The 20,534-nt window shown below is 41.0% G+C and overlaps 1 protein-coding gene and 2 long non-coding RNA genes across 34 annotated transcripts in view; 1 reads left to right on the top strand and 2 right to left on the bottom strand.

Moving 5' to 3' along the window:
- GLIS3 (GLIS family zinc finger 3) overlaps nucleotides 1-20,534 on the top strand; it is a 548,443-nt gene that overhangs the window by 58,383 nt on the left and 469,526 nt on the right. For 4 of the 31 annotated variants that reach the window (XM_077908779.1, XM_077908760.1, XM_077908906.1 and 1 more), the window contains exon 4: nucleotides 19,150-19,208. The exons of 25 other annotated variants lie outside the window; for them this stretch is intronic. The gene's annotated coding sequence lies outside the window, so the exon portion shown is untranslated. Of the gene's footprint in view, nucleotides 1-3,050; nucleotides 3,268-3,808; nucleotides 3,957-19,149; nucleotides 19,209-20,534 lie in introns of those variants that run through there. 2 more of the 31 variants (XM_077908824.1, XM_077908916.1) reach the window with 2 other exon arrangements.
- LOC144320457 (uncharacterized) lies at nucleotides 471-6,738 on the bottom strand. Of its 2 annotated transcripts, XR_013386033.1 has the most exons (4): nucleotides 5,889-6,733; nucleotides 5,273-5,372; nucleotides 2,765-4,245; nucleotides 471-1,295 (listed from the first exon to the last, which is right to left on the bottom strand). It is a non-coding gene; the product is annotated as an uncharacterized LOC144320457 (long non-coding RNA). The 2 variants fall into 2 exon arrangements; XR_013386030.1 differs by lacking the exon at nucleotides 471-1,295 and having other exon boundaries at nucleotides 2,595-4,245; nucleotides 5,889-6,738.
- On the bottom strand, nucleotides 8,715-13,930 carry LOC144289864 (uncharacterized). Its single transcript, XR_013357834.1, has 3 exons — nucleotides 13,812-13,930; nucleotides 9,510-9,635; nucleotides 8,715-9,158 (listed from the first exon to the last, which is right to left on the bottom strand). It is a non-coding gene; the product is annotated as an uncharacterized LOC144289864 (long non-coding RNA).

The following is a 20,534-nucleotide window of genomic DNA, read 5'->3' as shown; positions in this document are numbered from 1 at the left end:
TAAGCCTGGAACTGTAAATCTAGTCTTTTCCTCTCCCTAAAAGGTCAACAGAGCAAAAATGGTAGCAGCATTCTGGGTAAGATTTAAGGAATTCAGGAAGCTCTCAAAGCAAAATGATATCCTCTGGTGTTGCCTGAAATTCTATCTTTTTTGTTATTTGGAGCTTTATAATCACATAATTTCTCTTGGGAGGAAGATATTTTCGATCAGGTGTAACACCTGGAAGTGATGGGGAATCACAACAGATGAAGCAGGGAGGTTCCCCCCATCTCCTTGCATTGCAGTTTTGTCTAGAGCAGCCCTTCCCAAAGTTCTGGGTGGGGGGAAGCTAATAGCCTTTCTTGAAAAAAAAAAAAAAAAGCTTCCTAGCCAAGTTCATTTGGGAAGAGCAGAATTGAGAGGTCATTGAACAAGATCTTGTTCTATCACTCTCTGAGAATGTTAGAAATTTCTTGCTGTCTCTTAGATTATATATTATTTGCTGATTCTTTTTTTAAAAGAATTATTTTATTTATTTATTTGAGAGAGTGAGAGAGAGAGAGCGTGCACACACAAGCACAAGCAGGGAGAGGGGCAGAGGGAGGAGATGTGGACTCTCCACTGAGCAGGGAGCACAACGCAGGACTCAATCCCAGGACCCTGGGACTATGACCTGAGCTGAAGGCAGACGCTTGGTTAAGCCACCCAGGCACTCCATACTTGCTGATTCTTAGGGAAATTAAAATCAATTTTTAAAAAAAGTCTTAGCTTTTTAAGTTTGTAAAATGAAAATAACAGTAACTGTTCCATGAAGTTATCCTGGGGATTGAAGGGGGCAGCCTAGGGATGAAGAAGCTGCCATAGAGCAGACAACCAGTGTCCTAAGGCCCAGTATGGAGCTGAAAAGACTTAACATTGAACCCACTTTCCTAGTGTCACAAGAGGGACTGTAAACAAAGAACAATATACTGCCCATTTCAGAAATAACGATACCACCAAATCCGTAGTGTGTGGCATCTAGTAGATGCTTGATATATTTTCTGGATGAGGACATAAACCTGCATCTATACCAGATGTAATATATATCAGTAGGGTCCACATGGGGATGATTCCTGGAGTCATTATAGTGGCTCCAAGGTTATAGAAATTTCCATCTACCTCATCTAACAGTCCAGAGATGGGTGGGCTGTTTAGGGTGAGTAGAGTACTCTCTGCCTCAAGAAGTCATCCAGACACCCAGGTGGGTTGTTTTTTTCTGCTCTCTTCAACATGGGACTTCCACATCTGAGCACAAGGATGCTGCTACAGTTGTTTTTCTTTCCAGAGAGAAAGAGAGGAGGGAGGGAGGGAGGAAGACTGGAATAAATGACTTTGCTAAGAAAATCATATGGACCAGAACTTAGTCACATGACTAGGCTATGGAGTCACACAGTCAGGTACAAAGAAGACAAAGTTATTAATCTCTAGTTGAGCAGCCATGTGCTTAGCTAAACCTTGAAGGGAGCTTATGTTAGTAAAAAGGAAGACAGTAATGGTGGATATTGAGGTCCAGTTAGCAATCTCTGCCACAAAGACCTGCCTTAGTTGTATTCCTAGGTCTAGGAGGGAAAGCTGCCATCAGTAAACATGGATCTTGTGGTGTTGGGTTGGAGTATTTTCTTCCATTTGGGGATTCTGCCTGGAGAGATTTAGACAAGCTGGAGCGTATTTGCAGGACTTCAACCAGGATAGTTAGGATTGAGATGGGACTCTAAAGTATACAAGAAATCCTTGGAGAAATTAGGTGTATTTAACTTGGAGAAGAGAACATTTAAGGACAACAAGATACCTGTTTTTAAAGGACTAAAAGGACATATGGCTAAAATGAACAAGTTAGGAAACAACAAATGCTGGCGAGGATGCGGAGGAAGGGGAACCCTCATACACTTCTGGTGTGTACACTTCAGGGAAGGCAAGCTGGTGCAGCCACTCTGGTTCCTCAAGAAGTTAAAAATAGAGCTACCCCAAACCCAGCAATTCCACTACTAGGTATTTACCCAAAGAACACTAATGTTGTGATCCAAAAGGGCACCTGCACCTCAATGTTTATAGCAGCAGTTACAAAAGTCAAACTACAGGAAGAGCCCAGATGTCCATTGACAGATGAATGGACAAAGAAGATGTGGGATATATATATATATCCCGGAACATTACTCAGCCATCAAAAAGATGAAATCTTACCATTTACATCGATGAGAATAGAACTGGAGGGCATTATGCTAAGTAAAATAAGTCAATCAGAGAAGGACAATTATCATATGGTTTCACTCGTATGTGGAATTTAAGAAACAAGAGGATCGTGTGGGAAGGGAGGGAAAAATAAAGTAAGTTAAAATCAGAGAGGGAGACAAACCATAATAGACTCTTAACTCTAGGAAACAAACTGAGGGTGGCTGAAGGGGAGGTGGGTGAGGTTTGGGGTAACTGGGTGACAGGTATTAAGGAGGGCACTTGATGTAATGAGCACTGGATGTTATATGCAATGGATGAATCACTAAATTCTACATTAGAAACTAATGATAAGCTACATGTTAACTAATGGAGTTTAAATAACTTTGAAAAAAGGACATAAGGAGTTTTGAGTTGAAGAATGGCTAGGATTATTCTGTGTGACTTGAAGAGTAAAAGCCATGGGCTCACACCTCAGTACCCTAGGTGCTCTCCCTCCCACCCCCATGTACCACTCTACAGTCCAGCCATCTTGAGTGTGCTTGAGCTCTGGTAATGAATCGTGTTTTTCTCTTACTTCTGGGTCTTTGTCCAGGTGTCTCCCCCACTGGAACACTCTTCCCTGGTGTCTCTTTTCTCACCCAGATCTTCAGCTGAGTATTTTCTGCTCATTCTTCAGATCTCACCTGAGACCTTTTAACTGTTAGGAAACCATGCCTCACATTCAAGTCTGTGTTCAGGGCCTGCCTTCTGGGTTCCCATTGCATCTTGCCTTCCTCATAATAACCTATCAACATTATCATAATGAGTGAGATTTATTACTGACCACTCCCACCAAAGTGCAGGTTTAGGGGATTTTTCTGCAACTGGATCACTTCTCTGGAGCCTGTCTTCTATTTGTCAAAAATCCCACCTTATATTTCAAGGGACCAATGAGTGTCCTGAGCTTTTGAAAAGGAGAGGGGGTAAGGGAAGTTCAATGATTGGATTCAGTTCAGTAGTGGATTGAATAGTGTCCCCCCAAATTGATGTATACCTGGAAACTTGGAGTGGGATCCTCTTCGGAAATAATCCTGACAGGTATAATTAATTACATTAATATGAAGTCATACTGGATTAGATGAGTCCTAAATCTAATGGCTGGTGTCCTTACAAGAAGAGGAAAGGACATGCAAAAGATGAAGGCAGAGATTAGGGTCTCTATAGATTAGGGTTTCTCTAGAAAACTAATACAGATGGTCCAGGGAAAAGCAGACTGTCTTAAGGTGTCATGCATGTAGCAGTCAGTAGAGGGTCCTAACTGGGCAGCAATGGGAAGAACAGTTAACGGGATCCTTTGCACAAGTGATGTGCAGTGCTTGCTCAAATGGTAGCAGGTGATCTGCAGACATTGGCTTAGCTCTCTCCTAGCCCCCCTGATGCTTTTGGTGGGTGATGATGAAAAGTTTCTCAGCGTTGACTCCACTTTGCCCAAAGTACCCCCTGAGTCCAGTCCCTCTTCTCAGCAAGCCCTGCTATTGCCCAGGTGTGACCCTTCTAGTTCATCCCCACCTTTCTTTCCAGACCAGGTGGGGGTCACTTAGTTTCTCCTAGACCTGAACCTGGATCATCTTCTTTCCAGTCCACTGTCAAGATGGATTTCAAAGTGTGATCCCTGGAGCAGCAGCAACAATGTCACCCAGGAGGGTCCTAACAGTACAGATACTACTCATCCCGGACCTACGGAATCAGTAACACAGGGTGGTTGCCAGCAACCTGTGTTTTCATAGGTACTCTAGGCGATTCTGATGTGCCCTAGAGTTAGATCATTCTCCACCATACTGTCTTGGGGCCCTGACTCTTAATTTTTAAGGACCTTTTCTCTTGGCAGAATCCAGACATTTTAAGTCAAAATTATTTGTCTTTCAAAATTGCTGTTTCTGCTGTGGGCTTCAGGTGCCTGCATTGGACGTCACAAAAGTGAGTTCTAATCATTTCTATCCATTAGCATTTCTGCTGGAATAGTCGTCATTTTCATCAAGGATATGTGAAAACCTTTGGTTGACTTGGGGAAGGATGCTGTTCAAGGAAATTAGGGAAAGAAAAGCATGAAGATTAGTATTTCAATATCATATTTCATTGCATTCATTAATTCACCTGTACCTCTGTCTAGACTGTAAACTCTTTGAGAGCAGGGTTCATTGTTGGATTAGTAGCACTTAGCTGTGGGCCTGGCCACTTGATGAAAAGATGAAAAAACTAGTAAGTTCTAGAGATCGTGAGTGGGGGCATTCCTGGAGGTGTTAAGCACAGGGTAGGTGCGGGGATATTGTAGAAGACATTCTTGTATCAGAAGGTGGTCAGATGAGACAAATTTTCAAGTTCTTTTCCACCCTGGGATGCTGTAATTCTTGTGATGGGATGCTGCAGAGAGAGAGAGAGAGAGAGAGAGAGAGAGAGAGAGAGGCTGTGCAGTACTTGGCACAGTATTTAGCACATCTGTACTGAGAAATGCTTCCTAGCCTTTTGACTTCTTCAATGAGGGTACAGTAGGTGGGGTTATGGTGGCTCTTAGAAGTTCCCTGACACCACCTAGTTCCAGGACAAATTGTGAGGTGTTAGAAATACTCATTGGGAAGCATTTTATCATTCAGAGGTATCTTTTTTTTTTTTTTAGCTGTTATATTTGTAAATTCTCTGACTTTAATATTGAAATGTTGATTACCAGAAGCAAGATGAAAAAGCAAAGACTAAGACCTTCAGTGGGAAAAAGTGGACTTCACACACATGTGCCAAAGTGCCTGGTTGATTTTGTGTGTGCCTGGAGTCAAGGACCCTTCTAGAATGTTACTTTTGGATGGGACTTCAGAGAGCTTTTGGTTTATAGTCAAGGAAACTGAGGCCTATGGATATGGAAAACTTCTTAACCCCACATGGCTGTTCAAACAGACAATATATCAGGGAAATGAAAAAGGCTTGGGCCATTTCTTTAAGTGTTAAAACTATAGCTTGGCAATAAGACAGGATTTGAGAATCTTATTCATCATCATAAACCTTTTGTAACAAAACGCTGTTGGTGTCTTTCCAATGTGCCCTCTGCACTCACCTCACAAGCTGTGGTTACTGGAACTGACAAGAAGCAAGCAGGGAACTCATGTTGTCATTCTGCTGCCTACAGCCCGGGAGCACTGTGTCAGACTCCTGTCCTAAAGAGTAATAATAGTGTAATAATAGTGGATGCTTACCACACAGCAGGCACTGATTTAAGGGCAATCTGTGTTTCTAACACTGTCCATTCTCACAGTACCTGTACAATAGAGACAATCATCATCATCCTTATTTCACAGATGAGGAAACCAAGGCACAGAGAGGTGAAGAATCTCATCCAAGCAGACATCACAGTGACTCTCCTGTCAGTCATTTCTTCATATACGTGGTCATATTTGGTTTTAGGAGTCAAGAGACTTCATCTTTCTTGGGGCCCAGGACTTAACTCCTCTAGATTTCCCTGCTTTAGAGGCTGACGTGCTAGTGGAGTATGATTTGGGGCAGAGCCATATTTTACTTGTTCATAAACGTGAGCAATTGGGAGGCAGAATGTCAGGTGAGGGTCCCAGATTCCACTCAGTTTCTGTCTGTTTTGCTGTGGTGGTCTGAGGTGTGAACACTTTTACCTGCTGACAGTTGGTGGGTGGGATGGGTTCCTATCTGGCTTTACTCACCTGGAGCCCCAGGTAGAGCTGTGTCCAAGTCATTCTTCAGGGACCATGGTAATATCTGGGCTGCCTTGGAGTCCCTGGGGGAGGCCTGGAGAGATCTTTTGTTTTCTTGCGCTAGACTTCTCAGGCTGTAAGGGGTGAGTCAGTCTCAAGCTTCTGGTGAATTCTGTGGAACATGCCTCGCTCGCACTGAAGCCCTAGAGTAGCAGCATCCACAGCTCTTCCCAGCAATGGGCCACATGACCAGAAAACCATATGTGCCCAGCTAAACGAGCATGACGTTGCTAACAGTGATGAGTGGGAAGAGATTAGACAGCCCTCCAACATGCCTCCAACATGAGTCATATGTGCATATAGGCTTTCTTCTTCCTAATTTCCTTTTGCCCAGAATTCTTCTGAAAGCCCAGGTTCATCATGTAATTTCAGTGAACTTAACTTGAACAGCTGAACAAAAACACTTGATTCCATTGAGCTTTTCGTACATTGGTCATTGATGACAGACCTCAGGTACGGTAGGAGGAAAATGATCGATGGGGGAAATTAGGCCCAGGTTAGGGACCACAGCTTGTCACATGACATTATGGTGTAACTGCTTGTGCTCAAGTCCAGGGGGCACCACTGGCATTGACTTCAAAGTGGATGGCATTCCCCCCTGCCACCGCTCCCCTCTGCCCGTAGTTGTGCAGAAAAAACCTTTTTTTTTTTTAAGGTTTTTAAATTTATTTTATTCATGAGAGAGACAGAGAGTGGCAGAGACACAGGCAGAGGGAGAAGCAGGCTCCATGCAGGGAACCTGACATGGACTCTATCCTGGTTCTCCAGGATCACGTCCTGGGCTGAAGGTAGCGCTAAACTGCTGAGCCACCCAGGCTGCTCCTGATCACGCCTTTAATTAGTGACTTTGAAGGCCCCATCCATCCAGCTTCACAAAATACAAAGCTCAGATATATCCTTGCTTCTCTTTTCATCCCTCATGCCTCCTGATTTGGTACCCAGTTCCAGTGTGGGTGTCTGCCTCTCCCCCCCCCCCCCCACCAATAACAAGCATTTCTCAGGCACCAGCTGGGTGTCTGTCCTTCATTTCAGCTCAATTCTAATACATCTACCAGGAGATAGAGTCAGATCCTAGAGGCTAAGGGCTCAGGCCTACTACAACACTGTCCTTCACACACATTTCAGATGCCGAAGTCCAAAGTCCAGGTTGTTGGAGCACCTGAGTGGCTCAGTCAGTTAAGCGTCTGCCTTTGGCTCAAGTCATGATCCCAGGGTCTTGGGATCAAGTCCCGCATCAGGCTGCCTGCTCAGCGGGGAGCCTGTTCCTTCCTCTCCCACTCCCCCTGCTTGTGCCCCTCAAATAAATAAATAAAATATTAAAAAAAAAAAAGTCCAGGCTGTCACCTGTGCTTCTGATGAACTGGCTATAGATTGGAGGTTCCAGTGACCTACTCCTTGGATTCACTTAGCTTGCTAGAGAGGCTCAGAGAACTCAGAGAAACATTTTACTTACTAGATTCTAGGTTTATTATAAAAAGATAGAACTCAGGAACAGTCAGAGGAGATGAAGAGGGCATGGTATGGAGAAGGGGTGAAGAGCTTCCTCGTTCTCTCTGAGCAAGCCACTCTCCCCAAATCTCCACATATTTATAACCCAGAAGCTCTCTGAACCCCATCCTTTCATATTTTTATGAAGATTCATTATATAGGCATGAATGGTTAAATCGTTGTCCTTTGCCAATTATTTCAGCCTCCAGCCCCTCTTTCCTGTGCATTAACAGAGTGAGAAAGCAAGTAGTGAGAAGGCAAAAGAAATACAAATTTCAGATTAGAGTTGAAAATCTTGATTCATGACCTTGGGAGAGCTGTCTACCTCAAGATGCTGTCTACTTCTGGGGAGGAACCTCCCCCCCCCCCCCAGTCAATTTTAATTTAAGATCTCCAGCTGGTATGCAGTTCCAAAAGTCTGAAGGAATCCTTTTTATTTATGGGGATGTGGGCCCAAGGTTCAAGTCCCTGAGGTATGGCTGCTGTCTGGGTAGTGAGGAGAGCCTGGTATGGCTCCCTTTAAGGAACCTTAAGGGCATCTGTGTTCTTTTGAGATCCTAAGTCAGAAGGGTGGGAGAAAAGAAGGAATGTTAGTTTGGAGGGTTGTAGCCAGGTATTTGATTGAAACTAGAGGAATTCGATATCCAGTTCAGTTCATATATATATAACAAAACCTCAAAGACCATGAACAGGGGAAGAATTTGATACCTACAGGTTGTGTTACAATTTTCTACTGAAACATAATTTTTCTTCTTTTTTTCTTTTTTTTAAAATATATTTTTATTTATTCTTAAGAGACCCAGAAAGAAAGACAGAGACATAGGCAGAGGGAGAAGCAGGCTCCCTGAAGGTAGCCAGATGAGGGACTCGATCTGGGACTGAGATCACGCCCTGAGCCAAAGGCAGACGCTCAACCGCTGAGCCACCCAGGGGTCCTAATTTTTCTTCTACATTATCCATCATTTCTACATCTACTCATTTCTACTATAGATAATTACACTAAAACTAATTTATTTGCAGAATAAATCTAATTTTATTAAAGTTGGCCTGATTATTTATGTAAGTGCTGCAAGAACAGTGATTGACCATATAGGCTTTTTTTTTAAAAGCCAGATTTAGGGATCTCTGGGTGGCGCAGCGGTTTAGTGCCTGCCTTTGGCCCAGGGCGCGATCCTGGAGACCCGGGATCGAATCCCACGTCAGGCTCCCGGTGCATGGAGCCTGCTTCTCCCTCTGCCTATGTCTCTGCCTCTCTCTCTCTCTCTCTCTCTCTCTCTCTCTCTCTGTGACTATCATAAATAAATGAAAAAAAAATTAAAAAAAAAATAAATAAATAAAAATAAAAAGCCAGATTTAAAAATCTGCTTTGCTGGAACTTTTCATAATGAATCTTAGATTGGACTTTTATAGGCTCTCCAGGCTAAGAAGCCAAGCCAAGAATTCATCAGACTTCACTGGTAATACCTATAGATTTGAATTCTTCTCTTCTTGAGGTCTCCAGGATATCTTGAGGTTTCTGGCCTTGCCAGGAAGTGACCTACCTTCCTCGCCCACTAAGGCTGCCAGGAACCCCATAAGCACAGTACCCGATTGATTTTTCCAAGGAACTTATATTGGTTCCATAAAGTCAATTGTAGTATCTTAAAATTATCTGGTTACATCTGATTTTATGCATCAAATATGACATTTCAGCACAGTCTTGATCATATAGCCAATGTTTCCAATTGTGTCCTGTTGCAAAGAAAACAGATTCTTATTGAACTTATGCAAATAACTATATTGCCATGAAATAAGTATAGAGTTTCCAAATTCTGGAGGGATTGGCTAGGGAGAAAAAATAAATGTTTCATCTTTGTTTCCAGAGATACATTTTACCAAATTGCTGATAGTTTAAGAGAAAGAAGAAGATTTTCTTAACTCTAGAAAAACAAACTTTAAAGAGCCATAAAGTTTCAAACAAAAGTCATAAACATTATAAAAATTATCCTGTTCAGTCCTATGTAATTAATTCTTGTTGATCTTGATCTTTTGTTCATTTTATGAAGCCATACATTTCTGCCTTAGAGTTCTGCCAGCTCTTACCCAGTTCAGTGTTGTGATCTGAGAGTTACAAGAAACCTGAACTTGTTAGAATCCTTTCCATGGGTCTTCTTGAAGATGAAACAGTTTTGCAGGAACACTTGGAAAAGCATCCTAGTAAATCAGTAACTGTAAGGGACAAAGGACATAAAAATGGCCATAGTTAAAGAGCTGATGAGAGTTCATTATAATGCCATTGGCAAGAAAATGTGGTTATTTCTGTGATATACAGCATTTTAAGGTAATAACTAGAATTATAAGTGATTAACTTATACCAGAATATATATCAGATTTCTAGGAATTTTATATAATTGCTGAAACACTTATATTAATAATATATCCATACAAATATAATGTAATTATTCCTTCTTATTTGACAGTGCTTCTCATGTAATTTAGCATAGCAAGTAAGGGTAATTATCTAATTAATGTCTGTCTTTTTATGAGACAATAAATCTTTTGAAATGTTCCAGGGACCCTCTAAAAAATTCCAAACTTACAAGTCAGACTTCATTTAGAATTTGATTTTGGAAAGTTTGTCAAAAATATCATAAGGTTTTATATGCTTGGCTAATAGAATCACAGGTCACTGAAACAATACACTTAATTATCTATTTAACTAATGTGACAAAAGATTTCAAAGGCAAATACAGAATGTTACGTGGCTATGAGCAAAGCTTCACTCTTATAATATTAAGAAGACTCGGTTTTCTTAAGTAATCAAAGACATGATGAAGATAGCACAGAGCACAGGATATTGTTTTAGGAAAACATGAAATATTTGTTTTCTAGGCATATTACTTGAAGGGAAAGGCCTGTCACAGTTTCTTATTGTCAAGAGCGGACCAAAAGTTTAGGAAAACCTTGTCCTTTGAGCAGATGAAAGAAAATTTGTAGTTTTAGATAAGTATATTATTGATGTCAAAGTTTATTTTTTAAAACTCTTGGAATAACAATTCAGTTTTAGCCAGCTTAAATACTCAAGGTAAAATTTCCTCTTGTCTCTTTTCCCCCAACTTTCTGTAATCCATTTAGTTTGTCCTTTGTTCTCCTCTTTCCCATTCTGAAGGAACCAACTTGACTTTAGGACAAAATTATTTTCATTTCTCTTAACAAAAAATGCATCTTCATACCTTGACATTTTCTTAGCCAAAAACACATCTTACTTTCCTTGTATACAGAGTTTTTCCCTTATTATTTCTAGTAGTTTCAATCATATTAATCAGAGTTCTTAACCCTTATAAACCTTAATTTCTAGTGAAAAGTTAGAAGTAAGCAATTGTGTACTGTTACACCAGCATTCTTTAGTTTGGCAAATTCATGACTATGTTCATAATTCCTAGAAACATATGCTTTTTCATTAATACAATATTTCAGTGAAGCACAGGACATGTTTACTAACAGACCTAAATATCTTTAGTTCCTCTGTAGTAAGAAGCCAAAAGTAGATAAAAATTGCGTTCAGTAATTAATGTCTCGTTATTTTATTTCACTTGGAAATGATCTAGATACTCAGTGAATATGCATCATTTAACTTATTTGGTATAACTTTGTTTCAAGTTACTAAAAAGGTTTTGGATATTTTTAAGTAGACGTTGTGTAAAGTATCATTATTCTTGAAAATTTCCTTTGTAAACTTATATCTATTGATTTACTTGTTCTTAACAATTATGTTTAGGTCACCTATTGATACTTCATGAGACATTAAACAGCTGTCATCTTAAGTTTTCTTTCTTGCTGACAGATTTTATAACAGAGATATCATGAGCTTATTTGACTTTTGGTAAATCTAGGTAAAATAAAAGTATTATATTTAATGCTGATAACTCTAAAGATATACCTGTTTTAATTAAGCCAACAAACTTAAACTAACTTGTATTTACTGAAGATTGTCCTAGATCTTGTGACCTTGGAAAACATTTGAGTTAATGTTTATATTTCTGAGAACAGATTTCATTTATATAGTGACTTTTTTTTGTCCTTAAGCTTGTTTCTCTTTAAGCCAGTAAAATAAGGCTCTTTACAAATTAATTTTGGCAATGCCATATGGAGGTAGGACAATATCACACATTTATAATATACATACATGAATGTATATAAACATACAGATAGATACAAACAGAAAGCTTATAGCTTTTGTTTTAAAGTTCTAGCCATGAAACAGGTATCATAATTTAAAAATCACTAGTTTATAGAAACAGTTGGATCTACAATTGTGTTTCTTGAAGATGGCATGAAGTCAAGTTTGTCTGCTTAGAATGGCTTTAACATGTTTACTAATCTGTGTGGAGATCTTCCAGATTTTTAATTAACCTGTTTTCCCAATAGCCCCTTCCTCCTTTTCTTTTTCTTTCCCTTCTGATAAGTAAGAATCACCTCCCTGAAGTTTGCATTGAAGAGATGGCCCTCAGTTGTGAGAGAAGGCTGGTAGAACATTTACTTCTCAGAAGCACTGGGAAAGAATGTACGTTCCTCTAAGGAGAACTTCTGATCCTAAATCAAGAATTTTATAATACTTGCAAGGCTTTGGAGGTAAATAGGGAAGGTTTTGGGATTGGTAAAACTGATAGGAAGGCTTTGAATTCTTTCTAGAGTGGCATTTCTGTTTTTGTAAAGACTTAATTTATAAGACAAGTACAGTTGTTTTTACTTCCTCAAAGGATTGGGATGCAACCTGAATAATATCAAGGCTGTTCCACTCATCTACCTACATTATCTTCAGTTTGCTTCTTTATATCAGGGAGAAGATCTTCAACTAAGATGAAAACCAAAGGATTCCTGTGTTCTAGATATAGTGCTATTTATCTTTGTGATGTTTTTCTTTCCCATGGTTAACACAGTTTCATTTAACTTAGGGGAGAAGGTCTTAAAACCCTTCCTATCAGGGTAGCCTGGGTGGCTCAGCGGTTTAGCGCCACCTTCAGCCCAGGGTGTGATCCTGGAGACCGGGTTCGAGTCCTGTGTTGGGCTCCCCGTGTAGAGCCTGCTTTTCCCTCTGCTTGAGTCTGTCTGTCTGTCTCTCTCTCTCTGTGTGTCTCTCACGAATAAATAAATAAAATCTTAAACCCACCTTCCTATCAAGCTTCCAGTTTGGCTAACTTCTGATCATAGAGTTACTTTAAATTCTTTATAATCTCTTGTCAAGTTTCCTGGCAGTATTGAACCAACCCAGTGGATGCAAGAGGTATCCTCAAAGAGGTATAGAAGATACAATCCTCCCATGATCCAGAGCCACTCCCAAAAATAGCCAAAGGAGAAAAGATTTAGACAATTCCCTTGAAAGCTGGCAGCAATGAGTAAGACCCTATCCACAAATGGAGTGCAACCCATATTTTTGTATGTCCATGTTTTGGGGGTTCCCAATCTGACAGTTGCCAAGCCAACTATTAGAACACAACGACAGGGCAGCCCGGGTGGCTCAGCGGTTTAGCGCCGCCTACAGCCCAGGGCTTGACCCTGGGGTTCCGGGATCGAGTCCCGCGTCAGGCTCCCTGCAGGGAGCCTGCTTCTCCCTCTGCCTGTATCTCTGCCTCTCTTTCTCTCTCATGAATAAATAAGTCTTAAAAAAAAAAACACAACGACAAATAAAAAGGCAGTAGCTATCCCTCGGAGAGAAAGGATCTATAACTAATGCATTCCCAAAGGGAAATTCATGAGTCACTATTCAAAGATGTTATTCTTACAAATATTTTTTTGCCTGCCAATCTGAATTCCAGAAGAAAGGAACAATGTGAAATTTTACCTTCCCCTCTTGACCAGACACAACAAACAGAGATCTGGGAGAGCTGGCTTTGGTGGGAATTCTCACCATTTGCTGGCTTTTACCAGTTTTCTCAGGATCCCATGTGCAGGCTCTGAAGCAAGTGGGGTGTCTCAGTGGGTCTTATCCTGGTCACTGGAAACTGTAGAGGAGGATAAATAAATGTCCCTCTACCTTGTATACTGACTCCTTGGCTGAGACCCCTTTTTCTCTAGGGCACCTTCTAAATGAATAGGCTTATCTAGGTTAAAAGTTCTCTACTGTGGTCATTGTAATTCAGAATTATCTTTGGTTAGGGTAACCTTTTGGTTCAGTCTTAAAACACCTGAGTCTTTACACTGGACCCAGGCTGGTTTCCAAGTTGTACCAGTCTGACCCTGGCTCCAGTCCAGTTTCTAAGTCAGGCCTGGTTTGAACTCAGACCCATTCTGACTCTGTACCCAGTCTGACTCTAGCTAGTTTCCAGAACTAGCCCAAGAAAGGAAATGCTCGAAGTCTGGAAGTTTATAGTGCAAAAACTGTGGAGCTGGCATTGAGGTACTTACCCATCACCTGCAGAGGAGCTAGAAAGCCGTGAGCCTAATGCCCAGCAGGTACCTTCCCTTGGTTGCTATTTGCTCCTTGAGGCCATGGGGATTCTCCTTTGGTTCCCTCTTATGACATCAAAACTATCAAAAGATAAACTGAAGCATATTAACAGCACCAAGCCAGAAGAGTTAAGAGTGCTCCACCAACAGGAGTTTGGGGATGGGCTTTAATAGAGAAAAGATGGAAGAAAACTAAGGAAATTGTTGATTGGATATAGCCTAAATAAAGCCTAGTTGGCTATTTGTGGTTGATAATCCTGAGGATTTTTAATTTTGTGACCTTGAGGCATTTATAGGTTTAGATTTTGGTTTTCTTATGCAGGCAACCATGGCATTAGAGCTGCATCAGTCTAATGACCTCTTTGTTTAGCTAATACAACAATCTTATTATAAATTACAATATCATAATCCTTGATTTATCTCAAATTCTAAGTCCCCCTTGGATCTGCCTACTGTCTTCATCTCCTCCAGCACTTCTCTAAGCCCCCCACTTCTATTGCCCCTCACTTAGACCACTGAAGTAGCCTCCTACTTAGTCTCTCCACATCTCTTTTGTGCCTTTTTTCCAGAATGCAGATCAATTGTGACATCCCAACCTCCTCCTACCTCCACTTCCACCTCTAGTACTACTATAATTCCTATTTGTTCTGATTCCTCTTTGCTCTTAGGACAGAGACCACAAGTTTGAACATGGTCCCTGGCCCTGACATCTGTTCCCTGCCCACCTTTCCAGAAGCACCCTGTTTGTTCCCTTTGCTCCCTCAGCCTCGCTGCTCTGTTCAGGTCCTGGAAACCCACTGTTCCTGCCTAGGATACCCTCCCTGCACCCCCATCCCCTGCTTCATAAACCTTACTCATTCCCCACTCTCAGCTCATGCACCACCTCCTCGCTTGACCTCCTTGACATGAATCACATTGTGACCTCCATTTATATAAGTGATTGTTTTCTGTCTGTCTCCTTTGTGTGACTCTAAGGTATACATCTGGCTTAGTGCTGTGCCCCCAGTGTCAGCATGGAGAACTCATTACATATTTGTTGTCGTTGAAGGAATTGCTTTGCCCTCTGGTGGGGAGGAGGGAAAACTTTGTCACTGTAAGAGCACAGGTCAGCCCACAGACACAGATCTCCCATACCCATGCCTGCCCCTACATCTTTCCACATTGAGCCCAACACCTCCCACTTTTGCAGGTGCTTCCAGCCTGAGCATATTTCCCACATCTCTCCCATTCTTTGTCCTCACTGCAATTCTAGACTCCCATTTTCTCAAAATTGTAAAATGTATATAACACAAAAATTACCATTCTAACCATTTTTAGGTGTACAGTTAAGTGGCATCAGGTACATTCACACTGTTGTGCAACCATCACCACGGTCTATCTTTAGAACTTTTTCATCATCCTAGATTGAAACTCTGTACTCATTAAACAAGAACTCCCCACTTCTTGCTCCTGCCTGGTAACCACTGTTCTCTTTACTGTCTCTATGAGTTTGACTGTTCTAGGGACCTCATATAAGTGAACTCATACAGTATGTGTCTTTTTGTGACTGGTTTATTTCACTTAGCATCATGTCTTCAAGATCCATTCCTATTGTAACAAGGGTCAGGATTTCAGAATTTCCTTCCATTCCTTCCATTTAAAGGCTGAATGATATTCCATTTTGTATACCAATGTGCTGTGAACATTGGTATACAAATATCTGTTCAACAGACTCTAGTTTTAATGATGTACTGTAATGTAATTGTAAGATCAAAGAATGCTCTCTTCCTCATCTTGGTATAATGGATTCTTGAGCTATGTGTTTAATTCCTCTTAACAAGTATCTGCTACAAGTATATTTCACTGAGCTGGCTCCAAGTTCAACATCCTTCCTCTGAGAAATTAGACAAGGACAGGGGACATCTGTGCCCGAAAGGGCTTCCACTTGGATGAGGAAACAGGTTCTAGGGACTTTTTTGGATGCTGTGTTGTGTATTCAAACTTAGTCTGAATTCAGAGAGATGGAGAAGATCAGTGTGGACCTGAGTGGCAGAGAAGTTTTAGTAGTTTCCTGTTGCTGCTGCAACAAATTACCAAACACTTACTGACTTAACACAAATTTATACTCTTCTAGTTCTGCAGACCATAGGTCTAAAATCAGTTTCACAGGGCTAAAGTCATGCTGCCAGCAGAGATGGTTCCTTGGAGGCTCTGAGGGGAGAATCGTTGCCTTGCCTTTTTTCAGGTTCTAGAGGCTGTCTGTATCCTTGGCTTGTGGCCCCCAGCTGTTTCTGCAAAGTGCATTAGTCCAGTCTTTGTTTCCATCATTGCATTGCTTTCTGCTCTGAATCTATCTTCCCCCTGCCTTCCTCTTCTAAGGGAACCATTATGACTACATCAGCCCAGCCTGGATGATCTAGGATAATCTCCCCACCTGAGGATCCCTAACTTAATCATACCTGCAGATCCTCTTTTGCCAGGGTAACATATTTGCAGGTTCCAGAAATTAGGACACAGATATATTTGAAAGGGGGACATTATTTAGCCCGCCCCAGAAGGCTTTCTGTGGAAGCATGTGGGCTGGCCTTAACAGGCTTTGCTGAATCTTTCCGTGTATGATTCATCAAACATGGACCCAAGGTCCATGGTGAACGTGGACCCTCCTCATTGTACCTGTTTCAGTATTATGTTTTCTTTAAGTGCCCACTAAGTGTTTCTGACCAGTGAGCAATGCCCTGATTGCTGGATGCATAGCAGCAGTGGACATCATTGGTAGGGAATGTTCCTGGGTCTTTAAAAAATCGACTCATCATCTACATTTATTGAGCACCTCTAAGTGCTAGGTGCTCTGTCAGACTTCATGGACATATAATGGACATTTAGCCCTCACACCCAGCACATATTTTTTTTTCTTTCTTTCTTTTCTTTTTTTTTTTTTTTTTTATTTCTCAAGTTTAATCCCTTGAACAGGATAGGATTACTTCTATAGTTGAAAAAAAAAAAAAGACATGGTAGTTATCTAAAAAAAAAAAAAATACAGGAGTTGTTTCTGGTGCCAAGAGTAGGTGAATCTGAATCTCCAGTGTGCTTTGTCTGGTTTCAATGTAGATGAAGATTAGACAAGGCAGGAGAAGCGTCCTTTGTCCTGGAGGTGGTTGCAGAAACATGTGTTTTCCAGGAAAGGGATCAGTGTCAGGGAATGGAGAGCAACCAGAAGGCGAAGTATGGATGAGCTTGGTGGGATTTGGGTTTGGTAAAAATTCCTAGTAGGCACAGAATGTCCGTTGTGAGTGCTGATTTAAAGATGAACTGTATGTTGTTGCTGAAACCTTTCTTTCTTTCATGTTTGCCCAGGTGTTGTTCCCTAGCACATTTCTCAGAGTTCAGGTCACCACATTAGGGGGTTCTCTATCCTTCACTTATCAAGAACACACAAGCAGCCACAGGATAGGTCCTATTCTGGCCTCAAAAGTAAAACAAAAAGGAGAAAAAAATGTGATTGGGTTTGCTGTTTGGAAGCCCCAGACCTATGTAGCCAGAGGGCAGAGTGCACTGAGGAAGATGGGCTTTGCAACCTCACCAGCCCAGTGAAAGGATTTACCTGCTGGGTGGTGGCACACTTTATTTACTTTTTCACTGATGCCACAGTCTCTTCTGTGAAAGGGACACAAACATAGGATGTATAACATCAGGCTGCTGTCAAGGATGAAAGCATTTACCATACTATCTGGCACACAGTAAGTTCTCAATAAATGCCAGTTGCTGTTCAGTGTTATTTAAGGTTGTAGGGGATATCTTTTCACCTTCAGAGCAAGGTAAGAGAAAATGAGCAAAGTCAATCTTTTTTTTAAAGCTTGTAATAAATCACCCAAAGCTAAAACAAATCAAGTGACTTACAGAAAATGGGGTGAAACAAATCAAGAGATTTACAGAAAATGGGACTTACTGAGTCATTGGCAAGCTTCCTACTTCCTTGCATTTTCCTTTAGCAATTCGTCTGAATCCTGGAATATGTGTTCAGATTGACCTCAGTCTCTTTATGAGAAGATCTTTCAGAATCCAAATCTGCTGCCAAACTTATATGTGAAAGGAGGGAGAAAAGTCTGAAACCTCCAAGGAAGAATATTAATCATTATAAGAATTACCATGATACAACTAACATTTGTATTGCCTCTGTAGTCGACAAAGAGCTTTGTCACCTGTTCTAGCATACAGTGCTCAAAATAATCCTGTGAGGTGTCTGTGGTGGGTGTTGTTATTAATCCTCTTTTACTAATGAAAATATGAGGTTGAAAGAAGTTAAATGAGTTGTCTCAGACAACACAGAAAACAAGTGTGAGGGTCATGCCTCCATATCCGTTAGAAAAAATCAGTGTCTGATGCTGTTAACATCACCGTGAAGTGATATAAATACGAATACACCCCTTCTAATGTAGGTGGACCCTCCTCATTGTACCTGTTTTTCACAGTGGTCACTTTTGGGTGCTGGGTGCTATTTTGGAAATGCGGCCATGCAAGCATTTTTAGGACACTTTACCAATTATGAGAGATACATACCTCTCACTTTAAAATTCCTTTCCATTGTTGATCCTAAATGCCCAGTTATTCACTAACCTTGGTTCCAAATGGCTTTTTGCTATATTCAAGGCTCAAATATACCCTTTTCAGACGTGACTTGAGATCAGTGAAGATATTCATATAAAATCCACAGGCTCTAATGGAACATCTAAAAGATGTTAACCCAGAGTTGCCTTATTGGAATATATTGGAATATGTGTCACTTCCTCTGGAGACTAGTTTGAAAAGCATCCCTTATTTGGGTGTGAAAGTTCTGGTGTGTTCATTTAAATATAAGGGTCATATTACTTCATGGTTGTGGTTTTAAGAAGTCAATAAATAACTCCTTTTCTTCCCCACCCGAGTTCAGTACCAGTTGAGAAATGAGGCAGGGAAAGCAAACAGATGGAGGTCAGAGCTTTATCACTGATAAACTGATGAGAGAACTGGCCAGAGAGGTGTGGCCATAAAGGTTGCCAACAACCCAGCCCCGAGTTAGAGCTTTGCTCACTAGTCGTAGCCACCCCGAGGGTGGAGCTTGTCTCTCTAGGTGCCAAGGGGCAGAGCAGAATGTGGGAGTCCTGCAGACAAGCAGATGAGAGCTGATGAAGGTTGGACAGTACAGAGGAGGGTTCTGAATGGAGAGATGGAAAGAGAAAGTGGAGGAGGTGGAAGGAGGAATAGAGGGGAAGGGAGTTAAGCTAGGATGTTCACATTTTACTCCTAAATTCTCTAATCTGCTAAATCATTCTTTCCCAAGGAAGAAGTGAGTAAGAGGTAGGGGCTGAAGCCAAAAGTGTTACACCGGGAAAACACAGGGTAAGTGGAAAGGGGCTTCCTATCTAGTATTTTCCAGGTATTTGTCTACTTCAATGTGACCAACATTTCCAAGAATTGGATGTGATTCCTCCTGTATAGGTAATATCTTAAGGTCATGCAATAGAAAGGATTTGAAATCAGATTTGAGTATGAAGCCCATGTACACCAAGTACACCAAGAACTTCTGATTGGGCACAGACAAGCACTGTGTAAGGTAGTGGGTAATAATGGCTAGAGACAGAAGAGATCATTCCATCTGGGAAGTCAGGGAAATATTTTGGGGCGATATAGCATTTGCAGTGGCCATTGGGTAGAAATTAAGTGCCCAGAAATGAAGGACTCTCTGAGAACAAGGAATAGCATAAGCAAAGATAAGGCGATAGGAAATTATCAGGTACAGTTTAGGGAATTGAAAATAGAACAGGTGGAAGTCGCATCAGGTTGAAATGATATATTGGGGTGGGAACCCTTTTCAACACAGAAGGAGCAGAAATGGGCAAACAATCAAATGTAAGGGTTTAGGGAAAGACCAGAGTCAGATCTAATGTCAAAATCTTTAAGCTAGATAAATGAAAGAATGGTAATGGCATTAAAAATATGTGAAAGTCAGGAAGAGAGACTAGTTTTACATTTATTTATCTCTGTAATGTTTAGTTGGATATACTCTTTAGTAGAGATGAATACTTATGTTCATGATTCATACATTCATTCAGGCAATAGCTTTTATTGAGTCCTTATGATGTCCTAGGAGCTGGGGATTTGATAGCAATCAAACATAGGCATAGTGCCTGTTCCTGAGGAGCTTACAGCCAAGTGGGTGGGAGGACAGATGAAATCAGACAACCCTTGTGTGAAATCATTACTGCAGTATTGGCGACAGAGGAGACATACAGGGTGCTTTGAAGGCCTGTAATAAATCAGGGGTCCAATCTGGTTGTGAAGGTTAGGAAACATTTGATGAAGTGACACCTGAGCTGAAAGCTGAAGGATAAATAAGAATTAACTAGTCCAAGAAGACAAAGAGCAATGCAGGCAGAGGACATTCACATAATGAATATTGTATGGCAATAGCGAACAGCAAGTCTCCCTGCTACCCACAACTGCATGGGTGAATATTGGTAACATAATGGTGGGTGAAAAACAAACAGGCTCTGGAGACTATATTCTGCATGATACCTTTTTACAAAGTTTATAATATATATATATATATATATATATTTTAATTTTTATTTATTTATGATAGTCACACAGAGAGAGAGAGAGAGAGAGAGAGGCAGAGACACAGGCAGAGGGAGAAGCAGGCTCCATGCACCGGGAGCCCCACGT

Source organism: Canis aureus, chromosome 1 (assembly GCF_053574225.1).
Source record: "Canis aureus isolate CA01 chromosome 1, VMU_Caureus_v.1.0, whole genome shotgun sequence".
NCBI lineage: Eukaryota > Metazoa > Chordata > Mammalia > Carnivora > Canidae > Canis > Canis aureus.
Note: the sequence above shows the minus strand (reverse complement) of the source record. Positions and strands in the feature narration are given on the sequence as shown.